Raw genomic sequence first — 6,026 nt, forward strand, 5'->3', positions numbered from 1 at the left:
AGTCATGATGATGATTTTGAAGGACAATAGAGAAGAGTCAGAGAGATTTTACACGGAAAACAATCACATTTAATCACATACCGCAGTAGGTAAACTATACCCAACAGTATATAAAGCTGTTAAATTATTCTTCCTCTGCCTGGTATTTATGTTTACAACGTCTTCAGAACTTCTGTAGAAAATGATTGGTATGAAAGCAAATAGTTCTGAAGAAAATGCGTCTGATATTTGACTAAATTAGACAAAACTGGGTAATACAAAAATTGTGTCATTTTCCCAACAACGCAACTGTATATTGAGCTGAAGAGCACGACTCAACAAGTTTATTAAATTTTATTGAAGGGACAAACATCAAACAGAGATCCAATATAATACAGTCGGAAGAGTGCAGGCGAGGGTTCGTGAGAAAGAGTCCCAAACAATCCATGCCTAGCAGAGCTTCTATTAAACTTCAAATCTAGTCCTTAACAACCTGCAATACTGTTTAAAGCAGGAGCTCTCCAGATGTACAACCTAAGCACCCCTCACACTGCAAACATTGTACAATGAACAAAAATCACTAATTATTTGAACCACTGAAATAGCAAATCCAATACTTACAGAAAACAATGTGCTGCTACACTGACAATTAGCAGACTGTCTCTTCAGAAGTGGAAGTGCATCCCACCCGAGTATCTACTCGTCAAATGAGAGGAAGACACAAAAAGAAATGGCCACCGAAACAGGAGTGCCTAATGTTTGTAATCACTGCTGAACAGGAAATGGTTGAGAAACAGATGCACTTCGTTGGTTGAAAGAACACAATATATAGTAAACTGTCATGGCTGAGAATATCTATGAATAAATGCAATATTTTCTGTTTTGCTACCACTATAAGCTTCTGTGATTATAAGATAAGAAAGAAATTGAGGCTTCTAGAGCTTAAAGGATTAATCGATTACCTGATCGACGGAAAATAAATCTGCCACTATTTAAATAATCACTTGGTCTAGAAGTCGGTTTTGAAGCAAAAAGGCCGATCAGTAGCTTCTAAGATGTGAGTGAATATTTGACGATTTCTTTGGTCTTAGGAGGGACAATCAAGGTTATTGCCATTCATTTTATACTTTGCATAAACAAAGTTCATTGAAATTAGAGAGAGAATGTTATATTGCATGTCCCCTGGTATAACATACCCTGCATCGCTGTACACACTATCATATACACTGTCACATACGTTCTCAGAACCACTATCTGTATTACTGTTTACAAATGTCACTGTGGTGTTGTTTAATATACAGTATGTATGTACCTTGACAGCAACAACATACCTGAGTCAAATTCCTCGTATGCGTTCACACTTGGCCATTGAAGCTCATCCTGATGGCCTACACAGAATGTGCATTTCCTTCCCTTGTGGAAAGCAACTGAGAGACACAACAACCATCTTGGAGCGGCACCACCATGCAATCCCCTCTCAGCCTTCCATGCCAAACAACCCCCCCCCCCCCCCCCATCTCCTCTCTCCATTTTCCAATGAGCCAAGTGATTTATGTCAAGTGAAGTCAAGCATGGGCCAGCATATGAATCAAAATTTGTCAAGTTGGCTTTTCCTACTCAGGTCTATGAATTGATACGGCTCAGTTTTGAATATGAATCCCCAGAGAGCGCCGCGTTGCTTGTAACTGACTGGAGCTTCAGCCGAGCAATCAAACCCTTTGTTTTTTTCACACCATCCCACAATCCCACCTGCTTCGGCGAGACGATGGAGGGCCCTTTGAAAACAACGAGGCGGCATGATTTATTATTCTAATTAGGCGAAGTGAGACTTTAGCAAAGCCACAATTACACTAAATCGCCAAAACAGTTTTCTGGTTGGCTGGCTCCTGTTTTGTTCAGATGTTAATCAGAGGCAGCTATTGAGTCACGGTGCAAACCGCATCTGAGTCACACTATTGCTTGGTAATATCTTCCACAAACAAACAAACGCTCGAGTCCTGTATTGAATTGCAAACAATCATTTGGGCTTATTAAATGAAATTGCAGTTAACTGTCTAAACCAACGTGAACATACAGCTTTCCGACCATCCCTCAATCACACAGAGGGCTTAACGTGCCACGATACCCGGTTAAAATCCACTGCGGTGTTTAATTCCAGGTCATTTCATAATCTCTTTGATACTCACTCACATCTGCACATCTCTTCGCTCTCACTCACTGACAATCAAACAGCTGCAAGCTGGCATACTCACTAAATCCTCTGATACAGCACACAAACCACACACACACACACACACACACACATACACACAAACATATGCAATCACCCACCACATACACACACATACACCAGGGCCCATTAGAAAGCACGCAGACAATGGTGCCCACATGCTCATATACTCACATGCCTACATGCGCACGATCACCCAGACGCAATCACTTATGCATGCGAGTGTACACACACACACACACACACACTTCTACTCAAACTGCTACCGCACTCATGCAAAAAAACGACTTTATTCAGTGCAGATATTCTTCTGAATTAAAAGTCCTTAATCACAGCATGGCGCAGAGACATGGGGGAAATACTAAATGTATTGATTTCTTAAAGGAACTCACATATGCATTCACAGATGTACGCACAGGGAGGAAATTATTACGCACACCGTGGTTCCCATCCATCCCTGTGTCTCTCATCACCTTTTTGTCCCCTCCTCCCCTTTCCCCTTTCCACTTCCTACATCCCCACACATCCCCAAAACACCCCAATCATCCTGCATCAACAGGCATGTGAACCCAGTGTTCGGTTCATCTCTCTCTCTCTCTCTCTCTCTCTGTGCCTGCTCTATTTTCATCTGTGTGCTTCCACTCTCCTAGCTTTCGGGTAATTACCTGGCATTTGCATTGCAAAGTCCCCTGTGCCGCCCTCAGCTCCTCCGCAGGTGATTGAGCTTCATTTCCCCAGCAGATAAGTGAGCGAGAAAGGGGAAGAGAGAGGAAGAGAGAGGGGGAAAGGGGGTATTGCAGCAGGGTGTGATTTTTATTCTGGCTTGCAGGATATATAGGAACAATGCCCTGGATTCTTTGTTACTGGTAAATTGGCGGGTTCAAAGCATGCACAAGATGTTCCCACACGTAAATAATTGCCCTCATGACGTTCACATTACTGGTCTGGTTCCATCTATAACAGAATGTGGAGCATATCTTGCTTTTGATGACTGAGGCACATCATCAACATTCCGACTTGCTTGAAGACTTTGGACTTTTTTTTACACTTTTACAGCAAAGATGACATAGCATGAAGTGTTGTGATTTGTTTTTTTTTTACCTCAATGCGGTTGGTATGCCTTACTGTAATTGAACATATTGACTGACCAGGTAACTCAAAGGGAAACATATCATGTTATTAAAGTTGTATGACTTTTGCATTTGTCAACGGATACGACCCCACCAACCTGAAAAGGATTAGTAAAGAGCAGAACATCTCTACAAACATAATGAATGTGCCTTTTACGCTCTTTCATCATACCACACCATACAGGTGTAGCTACATATCATATCACAATAAATACTATCTTACGGTTCAGGTTTAAGTTACAAAAAACAAATGCAGGCTACATTGAATGGTGTATATATAGCCAAAATAATATTTTAAGATGTGCTTAAATAACTTATGGTATAGTTTAACGGATAATACATCAAAGGGATGCTCTTAAAAAAGCATGGTCAGTAGTGAGTGGCAGCTATCATATACAGGCAGACTGAGCACTCTCTATTTTTTTCACAATTTAACACATACAGGGCTCTTAAGCCATTTTGTAGGCTATTAACAGAGGACTCATGCAGCGGTTACCCTTCGGGATTAACCCTACACACATTCCTTGAAGCAAAATGAACCACAAAGCGAGACCCACCCATCCATCCATCCATACATCCAGCCATACTCCAACCCCATCTACCAGGAGCACCTCCCACCGAACGAGAGCTCATAATTGGCGCGAGCTCATTTGCATGCGGAACGGCGTGGATATTTATTTCAATTTAATTTCGTTCCCGCACACAGTGCACTGTAGGCTTTTGTGCCAAAGTCATATTAACCCCTTGATTAGTTAATATGCAGCGCACGACGTTGCCCACGCACGATGAATATTCATATCACTGGCGCTTTCGCCGCCGTCTCTCCACCCCTCCCTCTCTCTCTCTCTCTCTCCCCCGTCCCCCCGCCGTAAAACCGATGGCGGCATCCTGGAAGACATTTTCACAGTTGTTCCCACAAACACAAACTGTTTGGTTCCTTCTCGTGTCTGTGTCGCTCGCTGCCGCTGACTCAATGGCAGATCAGACTCAGCTGCCGAGCAGAGACCGCGCTCTGAAAGGAAGGGAGGAGAAAATGGTCGTGGCAGGTAAATAACGCGCGGTGACAAGTTGTATCCAAAATGATGGAGTTGTCCCGAGCAGACAGCTGGTAAACTGTCCACGTGTCATAAACGCAGCCGAGTGACCTCAGAAGGCTTAACGTAAAAAGATAATGGCAGGGGAAATTGCCTCCTGTTATATTCAGGGGTATAATAATTGCATTAAGTGGTGTTAATATGTTCAGTTGTGATTATTAATTTAAGACGGAGGTATTTGAAAGAGGCTATACTCATTACACTGAGCATTGCACATAACCTACATAATGTCTGTGTGTGTATGTGTAGGCCTATGTTATTCATTTATATTGGGAATAACATTACGAAGTATGTTTCATTCAATTTTAATATTTGTATCTATGTTGAATGTGTGTGTAGCATAAAGGGGCTATAACTCTCCGCCTGCACATATTTGGGTTTGCGGTCAATATGTTCGTTGTGCTGTACTGTTATTACCTGACGTTGGATCAAGTAGCGAATATACACTGTAGCTTTAGTGGCAGAGTGATGAACAAAGTTTACTTCCTTTATGAACAGCGATTTCTCCCGTTAAGTTATGGGTATGTGAACTTAATAGAGCTGCATACTTAACCTTTTCAAGTATGCCCAAAGCAGTTCTCAGCACTGTTAGAAACACACTGGTGCTCAATGTTTATAAAGTGTTGTCTTAAGAAAGATTGGATTGCCATTTTCTTGGTTTTTCGGTGCACGTGGACACGTGCACCTTTTTTTTTGGATTGCCATTTCAAATTTGATCCGTACTTGCGCTGTAGCACCGAGTCATTTCTGCTTTTCATCGGCCTAGTTAGGGTCAGCCGGGCCGTGGCGAAGCATGGTGCGATTCGAACCTTGGCCCCTGTTTTCACCTACTCGGACTGAGGACGTCCACAAAGTGCATTGTGGGAGCTGGGTGTGATTGCATAGGAGGAAGCAGTGCCGCAGCGTCCAGGGGCCCATCTGGGCATTATGCGCATGAAGGCTCCGCCCCGTCGTAAGTTCCTGCTCCGTCTGTCGAAGCAGCTCGGAGACACCGCATGGCAGAAATCTGTTCCTCTCCTTACACCGTGGGGGGCAGCTTAGGTGGGCTTGTTCGTGTGTGTGTGTGTGTGTGTGTGTGTGTGTGTGTTGGAGTAAGCATGAGTAATTTAGGGATTGCAAGGACTGTCTCCACATATGCCCTGTGCGGTCCCAGCCTTGTGTGTGAGTGCACACATTTGTCCTCTCTCTACATGAAGATCACTCATTTTGAAAGTTGCCTCTACCCCTCCAGCCTCTTTAAAGAAGCTCCTTGTTCCTTGTTCAGACTCCCCGATGCCTTGCGCTCGCTGCACGCTGTATAATGCACTCTATGACCTTGGCGAGAATGATCCAGTGGCAGATTGCTCCATGGTAGGGGCACAGTGGCTATTATTTTGAGTCAGTGCAGGATAGACTGCCAATATTTCTTCCAAACAGGATGGGGGAGGTCAGTTGACCAAAATCAATCTCTGTAACGTGCTTCACTATAACTCTTCAAAGCAGGTTCATGGTGAAGATATATTTCTGGCATTATCTCTCTGTTGTTTTCCCATCTCTGCTGTCTCAAGATGCCCTTGTTTTTTGGGCTTTTGCAATAAGCTCAGAGGGGAAGAA

The sequence above is a fragment of the Anarhichas minor genome, unplaced genomic scaffold (assembly GCF_050575085.1).
Source record: "Anarhichas minor isolate MPS153535 unplaced genomic scaffold, ASM5057508v1 ptg000040l, whole genome shotgun sequence".
Taxonomy (NCBI): domain Eukaryota; kingdom Metazoa; phylum Chordata; class Actinopteri; order Perciformes; family Anarhichadidae; genus Anarhichas; species Anarhichas minor.